The following is a 12,952-nucleotide window of genomic DNA, read 5'->3' on the forward strand; positions in this document are numbered from 1 at the left end:
GTTACCGAGACGTGTAACCAATGGCACCCCATACCATCACGCCGGGTGAAACGCCAGTATGGCGATGACGAATACACGCTTACAGCGTGCGTTCACCGCGATATCGACAAACACGGATGCGACCAGTATGATGCTGTAAACAGAACCTGGATTCATCCGAAAAAATGACGTGTTGCCATTCGTGCACCCAGGTTCGTCGTTGAGTACACCATCGCAGGCGCTCCTGTCTGTGATGCAGCGTCAAGGGTAACCGCAGCCTTGGTCTCCGAGCTGATAGTCCATGCTGCTGCAAACGTCGTCGAACTGTTCGTGCACATGGTTGTTGTCTTGCAAACGTCCCCATCAGTTGACTCAGGGATCGAGACGTGGCTGCACGATCAGTTACAGCCATGCGGATAAGATGCCTGTCATCTCGACTGCTAGTGATACAAGGCCGCTGGGATCCATCACGGCGTTCCGTATTACCCTCCTGAACCCACCGATTCCATATTCTGCTTACAGTCATTGGATCTCGACCAACGCGAGCAGCAATGTCGCGATACGATAAAACGCAATTGCGATAGGCTACAATCCGACCTTTATCAAAGTCGGAAACGTGATGGTACGCTTTGCTCCTCCTTACATGAAGCATCACAACAACGTTTCACCAGGCAACGCCGGTCAACTACTGTTTGTGTATGACAAATCGGTTGAAAACTTTCCTCATGTCAGCACGTTGTGGGTGTCGCCACCGGCGCCAACCTTGTGTGAATGCTCTGAAAAGCTACTCATTTGCATATCACACCATCTTCTTCCTGTCGGTTCAATTTCGCGTCTGTAGCACGTCATCTTCGTAGTGTAGCAATTTTAATGGCCAGTAGTGTAAATCTTTTCACGAAAATAGAATCATCAGCTTCCTCCACCGACGGCCAAAGTATTTTTTTGTCATCTACCTACATAAGTAAAAGAAAGAGAAATCACAGCTCGGAACGAAATGATTCAGGAGTTGTTTTTCCCACGTGCTATTTTAAAGTGGTACGATAGAGAAACAATCTGAAATGTCTATAAACCCACTACTAAATGACTGTGAACTGCAGAGTAATCATGTACATGTAGAAGTTCCAGTAATTTTGCCCACCACTAACGGAAGAAATGGTCAGTCGGCATGCGAGAACGCGGAATGGGCACTCATAAAGTTGAAATGAAACTCGATGTCTCTGACTTCAGTGTGAAGAGCTCGGGTAATAATGTCTTCCTGGAAGAGAAGAGATTTCTATAATCAGCAATGCATTATAATGTTGTACTCAAGAGAAGCATTGTGCAGAAATGAGTACCATTGCACACATGGGCCGTGGCTGCAAATACATACAAATACTCATGCAAGGGGAACTGCAGAAGTAAGGTCATAAATCAGACGGTAGTAAATTCCAAACCAGCTCCTGTGATCAGTGTAGCTTCAATATATGTAACACTAAGACAGCCAAAAAGATTGTGGCTATACGTAAATTATCACCATACAAAGAAAAGAGAAAGCGGAATAGTATCAACGGAATGAAAGGATAGCAGAATAACAACATGCGGAGTATTAAACTTCTGTCACCTCAGTCGATGGCAACTGAGTGAGGCACGTTGAGGTCTGCTTGAGAGAACCTCTCATTGTAGAGCGGGATGATTACTGATAAATGGCTCAAATACATATGTATATAACCAGAAACTATTAGCAGAAGGGAGACCCTTGTCTTTTGTCTACTTGAGACACATTTTTAAAAAAACTGACTGAGAGATTAATGTCTTCACTGGAGGTATGATCTGAATGGAGGCGGTACTACAGATGTAGTAACAGTCTATAAGAATGACACCCACAAATCCACCCATGTCTCAGTCATAATACTTATTCAAAAACTGCTGTGAAAATACATATTCGGTGTAATAGTATAATATTCGAAACTTCAGATGTCTCTGAGCACTATGGCATAACTGCTGAGGTCATCAGTCCCCTAGAACTTAGAACTACTGAAACCTAACTAACCTAAGGACATCACACGCATCCATGCCCGAGGCAGGATTCGAACCTGCGACTGTAGCGGTCGCGCGGTTCCAGACCGTAGCGGCTAGAACCGCTCGGCCACCGCGGCCGGCTTCGGAACTTCCTGGCACATTAAATCTGTACGCCGGACCAAGGCTCGAACTCGGGATCTTTGCCTTTCATGGACCAGTACTATATAAACCTTTTTTTCCGTCAATGTTCTCGCCATTTGGTCTGGACTGACGTCAAATGACACCGTTGCAAGTTCATCGTGGAATACTTCACTCAGTATTTTTATTACAGAGGGCAACGAGCCCTCCGACCTGATATCTACATCTACATCTACACGGATACTCTGAAAATCACATTTAGGTGCCTGGCAGAGGGTTCATCGAACCACCTTCACAATTCTCTATTATTCCAATCTCGTATAGCGCGCAGAAAGAATGAACACCTATATCTTTCCGTACGAGCTCTGATTTTCGTTATTTTATCGTGTTGATCGTTCCTCCCTATGTAGGTCGGTGTCAATAAACTATTTTCACATTTGGAGGAGAAAGTTGGTGATTGGAATTTCGTGAGAAGGTTCCGTCGCAACGAAAAACGCCTTTCTTTTAATGATTTCCATCCCAAATACTGTATCATTTCTGTGACAACCTCTCCCATATTTCGCGATAATACAAAACGTGCTGTCTTTCTTTGAACATTTTCGATGTACTCCGTTAGTCCTACCTGGTAAGGATCCCACACCGTGCAGCAGTATTCTAAAAGAGGACGGACAAGCGTAGTGTAGGCAGTCTCCTTAGTAGGTCTGTTACATTTTCTAAGTGTCCTTGCTATAGAACGCAGCCTTTGGTTAGTCTTACGCACAGCATTTTCTGTATGTTATTTCCAATTTAAGTTGTTCGTAATTGTAATACCTAGGTATTTAGTTGAATTTACGGCTTTTAGATTAGACTGATTGATCGTGTAACCGAAGTTTAACGAGTTCCTTTTAGTACTCATGTGGATGACCTCACACTTTTCGTTATTTAGGGTCAACTGCCACTTTTCGCACCATTCAGATATTTTTTTCTAAATCGTTTTGCAGTTTGTTTTGATCTTCTAATGACTTTATTAGTCGATAAACGCTGCGCTCCCGTGCTGGCGATGAACTGAACTACCCAACCACGAATCGCGACCCGTCCTCACAGCCTTACTTCCGCTAGTACCTCGTTCCCACCTTCCAAATTTCACAGAAGTTCTCCTGCGAAACTTGCAAGACTAACGCTCCTGGAAGAAAGGATATTGCGGATACATGGCTTAGCCACAACCTAGAGGCTGTTTGCAGAACGAATTATTACTCTGCGGGAGAGTGTGCGTTGATACGAAACTTCGTGACAGGTCAAAACTGTGTGCCGAACTGAGATTCGAACACGGGACCTTTGTATCTCGCGGGCAGTTTCTCTACAAATTGAGCAGCCACCACGACTCACGACCGCTCCTCACAGCTGCATGTCCGCCAGTACCTCATCTTCTATCATCCCAACTTCACAGAAGGTGTACCTAAGCAATATACTTTCTTCCAGCCAGACTTTTCATATATCCGTCCACCCACCCAGATTTAGGTTTTCCATTATTTCCTCAAATCACTTCAGAAAAACGCCGGGTCGGTTCCTTTGAAAATGGCACAGACGATTTTCTTTCCCATCCTTTCGTAGTCCGAACTTGCGTTCTGTCTCTAATGACCGCGCTATCGGAGGGACGCTAAATTCTAATCATCCTTCCTTCCAATTATCAAGTATCGACCACACAGTATACTCTCCTATTCTTGTAGAAGTTGTGTGAGAATTCATCGATGACTTTCATTCAAGTGAAACTTTATCATCTTTGTCCACGTTTCAGATAGAGCCGTCCGGGAAAAAAAATGGTTCAAATGGCTCTGAGCACTATGGGACTTAACTTCTGAGATCATCAGTCCCCTAGAATTTAGAACTACTTAAACCTAACTAACCTAAAGACATCACACACAGCCGGCAGCGGTGGTCTAGCGGTTCTAGGCGCTCAGACCGGAACCGCGCGACTGCTACGGTCGCAGGTTCGAATCCTGCCTCGGGCATGGATGTGTGTGATGTCCTTAGGTTAGTTAGGTTTAAGTAGTTCTAAATTCTAGGGGACTGATGACCACAGATGTTAAGTCCCATAGTGCTCAGAGCCATTTGAACCAACATCACACACATCCATGACCGAGGGAGAATTCGAACCTGCGATCGTTGCGGTCGCGCGGTTTCAGACTGTAGCGCCTAGAACCGCTCGGCCACCCCGTCCGGCCAAGGTACGCACCACGATGAATGCTCCACAGAGCAAATTACACTGTCGACAACTAACTAGTAGTTCCGGAATAGAGATCATGTCACAAAATTGATCAACCATGTCACTGATACACGTATTCTAAAATCCTGAAGTCGACTTCAAATGCAGCGCGTCCAGTCGATGGAATGACGGGTGTAGTTCAGTAATTGAGATATTCCGTGAGATTCTGCGATGATTCAAAAGTTCACCACCTGCTGAGAACATCGCGTTCTCTCCGGCTCAAGGCTCTGTGCACTGTGGGACTTAACATCCAAGTTCATCAGTCCCCTAGAATTTAGAACTACTTAAACCTAACTAACCTAAGGACATCGCACATCCATGCTCGATGCAGGATCCGAACCTGTGACCGTAGCGGTCGTGCGGCTCCAGACTGAAGCACCTAGAACCACTCAGCCACACCGTCCGGCCTCCTGCTCAAGGACTAAGGCAAAAAGAATGAGAGCAAGAAGAGGACACGGCAAGAGCTTCTGTACTCGATTAATTGTTCCACCTCCACTGTAAATTTGTGGGTTATAAATAGGAGGAATCAGCAACCATACCTGCTATACCGAAGCAAGTGTTTCTCCAGACAACATCTGGAGGAACCATCTCGATCATGGCGACCATTTCACTTCGATCATTGCCATTGAAAATCTGGATCTAGCATTCTGGCTCCATAGACAGATAATGAGGAGGATTAAAGTTCCTTCTTATCTATGTTATCTAAAGCCATGAAGATTTCGTCAGGTAAAGATCGATATAGTGTAGCATGTTACGTAACTTCATACTTGTGGTGAAAGAAATTTCCTAGCTGTTTCTGGCAATAAATAGCTGAGTAGAGGTTTTCCCTGCTCGTGAAAGGAGGCAACGCTGTTTCCGTTCTTTAGACAGGAACGACTCATGCATTGGCCAGTATTTGCTATAAATTTCCCCTCACTACGTTGGATAGTATTTATAGTCCACTCATATGACCCGAAAACAGGAATACAGAAATCTCGTTGATCACTTCCAGTGGGGGTCAGCAGATATCGATCAAGGCTCTACAGCGTCCATCAATACTATTGCTCTAACGAAGACAACCAAATGTTCAAATGTGTGTGACTTCCTAAGGGACCAAACTGCTGAGGTCATCGGTCCCTAGACTTAGACAATATATAAACTAACTTATGCTAAGAACAACACACACACACACACACACACACACACACACACACACACACACACACACACACATGCCCGAGGGAGGACTCGAACCTCTAGCGGGAGGGGGCGCGCAATCCTTGATATGGCGCTTAAAACCGCGACGCCACTCCACGTGGTGAAGACAACACTTAACATGAATTTTTCGATCTCGAAAATGTCTGTTACTTCATTTGGAAGCATAGTGTCGTCGACCAGTAGCACTAAAAGTGTTTCTATGGAATCTACGTGTCTTGATACTGCCCTCGTTGTCTAGATGGTTTTTTAGATATAGGATTGCTAGTATGCTGTCAGAGTGAATTTGAAATGAGAATGATTCTCCCCAGAGACCTGGTAAGTGTGACTCCACAAATGAGTTCAAACATCTGTCCATCGCGAGGCTGAATGCCGCCTTACGTGACGCGGAAAGGAAAGTGTGTAAATGGAGCAGAGACTAGAAGAGAATGATTGTTGTGACGCACCACTGACATAAGTCACTTTGACAGGGGGCAGACTTTTATGACCCGGTGTCTGGGAAAGAGCATCTGGAAAATGGTCGGCTTTTCGCGAGCTGCTGTCGGGAGAATCTACGGAAAGTGGCTAAAGGACGGCGATACCACGAGCAGAGGACAAAGTGTTGGACATCCACGCCTCATCACAGAGGCTTGGCCGCTCTGTAAAACAGGGTAGATGACGATCTGTCACGGGTTTGAATAGAGAGTAGAATGCTGGTCCATACACGGGTGTTTCGGAGCACACAGTTCAACGCACGTTGTTGCACATGATGCTCCACAGCAGGAGACCAACTTTTCTGTCAGTTACGATTGCATTGGGCATGGGATCATCGAGATTGCATAGTGGATCAATGGAAACGTGTCGCATGGTCGGATGAATCTAATTTATTATTACACCAGGTCGATGACTAGTGAATGGCTGCTCTAAACATACATCGAGCCGCGCACGCGGGCCGGTGGCGCCCAAGAAGAACATTCATCTGGGCTCCCATAACACTTGTGGTTGTAATGTTAGGCACCATGACTCCAGAGGACTACTTGAACATTAATGCGGATCACCTGCATAGCCTCATTCTTGAGATCTTCCCCAACGACGATGGTATCTATCATCAGCATAACTTTCTGTGTCATAAGGTTAGAACCGTGCTAGAGTGGTTCGAGGAGCATGATACTAAACTTACACTGATGTACTGGCCACCATAATTTATGGGAATTGCTTGACGCATGCATAGACATCTGGGCCAAATATCTCTGAGTACCTTCCAAGTACTTGTCGAGTCCTTGCCACGCAAAATAATTTCTATACTGTATTCCAAAAATGGGCAACGGGCTATAAGCAGGTGGTCATAGTATTATGGCTCATCACTCTATGTTTACTATAGCAATCTGTAGTACTACAGCCAGATTCAAGGCTATTGTCTGCTGTTCGTTGTTTGTGTATGAACTGACTATATTCCATCCGTTCTCAGGCTTCAATATGACTACGTATCAGTTGCAAATGAGGTGACTGGTTGAATGGAAAGAGTGAACAAATTTTAAATCTTCGTTCTAAAATTGAGGGACCCTATTCTACAATTTTAAAAGTCAACGAAGTTTTTTGGTCTCGCTTTCGATTAGAGGTTGAGTACACAACAGAAGATATAAGGCCTCAAATCACTGGATACTGAAATGGCTCCATTTGAACCGTTTCATAAAATAGAGCTCTCACTGTGGACATTGTCTGCACTTGACGCCACAACTCATATGTTCGTGAAAGGAACGTGCCTTTCTAAGAGAGAGGAGCATTTATGCCACTCTAAAATGGTAATATTTTTGTGGTTGTACCCCTCCTGTATGTAGCACTAATGATACAGGATTGAGTGGTTGAATATTGTTTTGAAATTTTCACGGGCAACTATAACTTGTAGTACAGTGTAATAGTTCTGCCAAATTGAGATGGTAATGAGGGAAAACAGAAAGGTTCGCGGAAGGAAGGAAGAGTGGGTTTAACATCTCGTCGACATCGATGTCATTAGAGACAGAGCGCAAGGTCGGATTGTGTCAAGGATAGGAAAGGAAAGCGGCCGAGCCCTCTGGTATTTGCGTGGAGTGATTTAGGAAAATCACGGAAAACCTAAATCTCGGTGGCCGGACGCGGACTTCAACCGTCGTCCTCCAACATGCGAGTTCAGTGTGCCACCGGTTCTTCTGCGTACATGGGGATCGCTAAGGAGAGTATTTAGGCTGTCATGTTGGCCGTAGAGTGTTACGGGCCCCACACACGGGCAATATGGCTACCTGGCTGGTGAGCAGCGATGCGTGACATATCTCGATTTATTAAGCGTAGTTGTACAGTTTTGTTTCGTTTCGCTTTGCCCACGCTGAGTATGAACTTTACGTTATGATTTATAGTTAGTCGGGGACCGCAGACTTCTCTGAGAACTGAAGTGGCCATTTATATTAAAGAGATAATACAAAATACACTCTCTGATGTTGCAGTGATTAACGTTTTCACGCTTGTACTGTAGAAGTAGAATCGATGTCTATAGTAGTAGTCACGATGCAGTGAGCATCATCTGATAATTTTGGCTTATTTATGAAATGATTACAAGTATTATCATAGATTTTAAACGCTAAACAGAATGGCATACGTACTTTTGTAATATTAAAAGGGCATTTTAATTTAAATGTTCAAGGTGGATCTGTTACACAGCTATACTCAAGTCCCTTGTCATTTCATTTACGTAATCTATCTTCCCCTGATGCAATTTAAACTGTAGAGCCAAAGAAACTGGTACACCGGCCGAATATCTTGTAGGGCCCCGCTAGCAAGCAGAAGTGCCGCTACACGACGTGGCATGGACTTGAATAACGTCTGAAGTAGTGTTAGAGGGAACTGATACCATAAATCCGTAAGAGTACGAGGGAGTGGAGATCTGTGGAGATCTCTTCTGAACATTACGTTGCAAGGGATCCCAGATATGCTCAATAATGTTCATGTCTGAGGAGTCTGGCGGCCAGCGGAAGTGTTTAAAAGCAGAAGACTGTTCCTGGAGCCACTCTGTAGCAAATCTGGACGTGTAGGGAGTCGCATTTTCCTGCAAGAATTGCTCAAGTCCGTCGCAATGCACAATGGACATGAATGGATGCAGCTGATCACCGCAATGCTTACGTGTCACCCGTCACAGTCGTATCTGGTAGTATCAGGGGTCCCAGATGACTCCAACTGCACACACCAGCTTGAACAGCCCCCTACTGACACCCAGGGTACATAGATTCACGAGGCTGTCCGCTAGATTGAATTCTAAACGAGACTCGTCCGATCAGGCAACATGTTTCCGGACATCAGCAGTCCATTGTCGGTGTTGTCGGGCCCAGGCGAGGCGTAAAGCTTTGTGCCGTGCAGTCATCAAGGTACACGAGTGGGCCTTCGGCTCCGAAAGCCCATATCGATGATGTTTCATTGAATGTTTCGCACGCTGACACTTGTTGGTGGCCCAACATTGAAACCTGCAGCAATTTGCGCAAGGGTTGCACTTCTGTCACGTTGAACGCTTCTCTTCAGTCGTTGTTGGTTCCGTTTTTGCAGGATCTTTTCCTGGCTGCAGTGATGGCTCAAATGGCTCTGAGCACTATGGGACTTAACATCTGAGGTCATCAGTCCCCCTAGAACTTAGAACTACTTAAACCTAACTAACCTAAGGACATCACACACATCCATGCCCGAGGCAGGATTCGAACCTGCGACCGTAGCGGTCACGCGGTTCCAGACTGAAGCGCCTAGAACCGCACGGCCACACCGGCCGGCGCTGCAGTGATGTCGGAGATCTGATGTTTTACCGGATTCCTGATATTCACGTTACACTCGTGATATAGTCGTACGGGAAAATCCCCACTTCATCGCTACCTCGGAGATGCTGTGTCCCATCGCTCGTGCACTGGCTATAATACCACTTTCAAACTCACTTAAATCATGATAACTTGCCATTGTAGCAGCAGTAAACAATTTAACAACTGCGTCAGAGACTTATTGTCTTTTATAGACGTTGCCGACAGCAGCGCCGTATTCTGCCTGTTTACATATCTCTGTATTTGAATGCGCAGCCTATACCATTTTCTTTAGCGTTTCAGTGCATAACAAGAGTTACGATAATCAGTAGTGCTGCTATTGACAACATTTGTACAGACATATCTACATTGCAAAGAAATTGTGGAATTAATTGCAGTTAAACTATAGGACTAATTAATTAAAAAGGAATTGAGGGCTAATAAACCAAAAACGAAGTGTGTTATTACACTAGGCGTCAGTGAAAAATATGGTATATTTTATAAGATAACCTACAGTTCTCAACGAAAGCGTTTCAAAATAAGTTTAATAAAATGTTATTTTCTTTTATTTAACCCCCCTTTTTTTAGTATTCGTAGGGATTCCGAGATAAACTACAACTGCTGTTAAATAGAGAAGTTCATTTTCCATAGCAGAACTTCGCGACATTGTGGCGTCCGTAATAGCGATTGAAATTGCTTAGCAAATCCGTCTTGTGTGGGATGTCGAGGCGAGCGACCGACTGCAGACGATAACAGATGTGACGGATCGCTGCGATCCGTTGCTCGTGGGTGCGCCCCTTTAGGAATGTGTTTGCTGCCCCACCACTAATGTCCCCTAGTGACTTGGCGCGCGCTCACGTCTTGACTCACTCTACAGTTTGCTACGGTTGCGAGTGTGTGCAGTTGTGTTCTTAAGACCGTTCTATGTAGTTTCCTGATTAAGGTATCAGAATCTGAGCGATCATGACGTTTGATGTTTTCCCTTCAGGTGTATAATATTAGCGAGAATTTCCTGCGTATTTTTCAATCTTTCGCAAAGAGATTTCCGTGAGGGCACTTCGTTCTGATTTGAAGTATCGGTACGATAGCTAGGAGAATGGTTTTTCCATGTCTGTTTAAATGTATTCCCAGTCTACATTCGTAGTTCATACATAGATTTCTATAGTTCATATATATGCTTTACTCCAGTGTTAAATTCTTGTGTGAAATATCTGATCAGTAGAAGCAGATATTTTTGCAGAATGAAATTTTCACTCTACAGCGGAGTGTGCGCTGATATGAAACTTCCTGGCAGATTAAAACTGTGTGCCGGACCGAGACTCGAACTCGGGACCTTTGCCATTTGCGGGCAAGTGCTCTACCAGCAGAGCTACCCAAGCACGACTCACGCCCCGTCCTCACAGCTTTACTTCTGCCAGTACCTCGTCTCCTACCTTCCAAACTTTACAGAAGCTCTCCTGCGAACGTTGCAGAACTAGCACTCCTGAAAGAAAGGATATTGCGGAGACATGGCTTAGCCACAGCCTGGGGGATGTTTCTAGAATGAAATTTTTCACTCTACAGCGGAGTGTGCGCTGATATGAAACTTCCTGGCATATTAAAACTGTGTGCCGGACCGAGACTCGAACTCGGGACCTTTGCCTTTCGCGGTTCGAGTCTCGGTCCGGCACACAGTTTTAATCTGCCAGGAAGTTTAAGATATTTTTTTGTTGGAAGTCGCATGTGGCCAGTGCATTTCAGTTAGGTCCCGTTTTTTCAAGTTCTTTGCAGTCGATAGTATTAATTTTTATCACAATCGTTCAAATTTTAGTTCTGATCTCAGCCTCACTTTGTTAGAATTATACAATGTTAAAAACTTGTTTCTTCGTTCAACGATTTTCCTCGTGATATTAGTGAGATCCGAACTACGTGGTTTCCCAGTCAATTTTTAAGATTAATATTGTGAATCTTTTGAACGCAAAAGATAATTTTTACTTCTTCGTGGACATCAGGTGGGATCGTGAGTCCGTAACCATCAGTTTCTTCTAAAGCTGAATCACCTAATATTTACCCTCTCCTTGTGCTAAATGGAGACATCGTTAACCAAACTTAATCATAAATTTTTGCACTGCTCTCTTAGACGTAAAATGTTTGTGAAGAGAGTTGCACGTTTTCCTATTCCTTCAATAAGCAGTTAAACTTATTAATTAAGTGAATAGTACGCGACACTTCGAGCTGCATGAATACGCACACCCCTATATATTTTGCCTTCATTTGTTTAAAAACGTATTTCAAAGACTTGATATATTTTAGCGAACTCTTCATGGCAACCCACGAGACGGGAACATATTCTCTCTGGTGGATTTACGATAGGTACCCATTTACTAGTTTTGTTTTAATGTTCCCTAGAGCAGCAGATTGCCGCTACATGGTGCAGCTGGTAAGAACGGATCCACGTCAAACAGCGGGTGCAACCACGTTTAACAGAATTGCAAAGTATGCAATCTCACTCTCCACGGTAGCACGGCGACTGCGTCTGGGTAGTGTCTCTACCCGGCGACCAATATGTTGTCTTCCGTTGACATCAGCACATTACCGTTTGCCATGGTGCTATAAGCATACTAACTGAACCAACGATGAATGGGCCGCGTGCTTCTGTCCGATGAGAGCAGATTCATTCTGAGTAGTAATTCTGGATACGTCTTCATATGGCGAGAAGTGGAAACACGTAATCCACCCAGGATAATAGTTGAATATGATCGTTTTGGTGGCGCAGGTGTTGTGGTGTGGGGAGGCATAATGGTCCACTGACGCACGCTTCTTCCCCATGTGCGCCTTTTCAGGGGTGCATTCAGCCTTGACGCCATTTTTATGGATGACAGTACGCGACCACACCGAACACCCCAGGTGGAGGAGCTCTCGGAACGAGAGGATATTCGGTGAATTAACTGGCTTGCCCGCTCCCCCGGCGTAAATCCTGTCGAGCACGTGTGGGGTGCGTTGGGGAGACTTTCTTCAGCACGTGCACCAACGACCATCTAGGAGCTGTCTACCCCTCTGGTGGAGGAATGGTACGTGCTGCCGCTATAGCCGGTCGTTGTGGCCGAGCGGATCTAGGAGCTTCAGTTCGGAACCACGAGGCTGCAACGGTCGCACGTTCGAATCCTGCCTCGGGCATGGATGTGTGTGACGTCTTAGGTTAGTTAGGTTTACGTAGTTCTAAGTCTAGGGGACTGATGACCTCAGATGTTAAGTCCCATAGTGCTTAGAACCATTTGAACTGTTGTGTCTAGACAAGACAGCCTAGACACAATGAGAGGAAGCCGAAAGGCACGCACTTAAACTCACGCAGGCTGGCGTGAGGTCTGAAACAGGATACGTAATGAATGCTATAAAGAAAAGTACGTAGCTTCTGGAATACTTAACTTTAATCCATAATTGTAGAACATCGCTCTTGATGATACATGCTTCATATAATAAATATCAATTGAATACGGCGCCTTGCTAGGTCGTAGCAATTGACTTAGCTGAAGGCTATGCTAACTATCTTCTCGGCAAATGAGAGAGTCTTCGTCAGTGTAGCATCGCTAGCAAAATCGGCTGTCCAACTGGGGCGAGTGCTAGTACGTCTCTCTAG

Source organism: Schistocerca piceifrons, chromosome X (assembly GCF_021461385.2).
Source record: "Schistocerca piceifrons isolate TAMUIC-IGC-003096 chromosome X, iqSchPice1.1, whole genome shotgun sequence".
Classification (NCBI taxonomy): Eukaryota; Metazoa; Arthropoda; class Insecta; order Orthoptera; family Acrididae; genus Schistocerca; species Schistocerca piceifrons.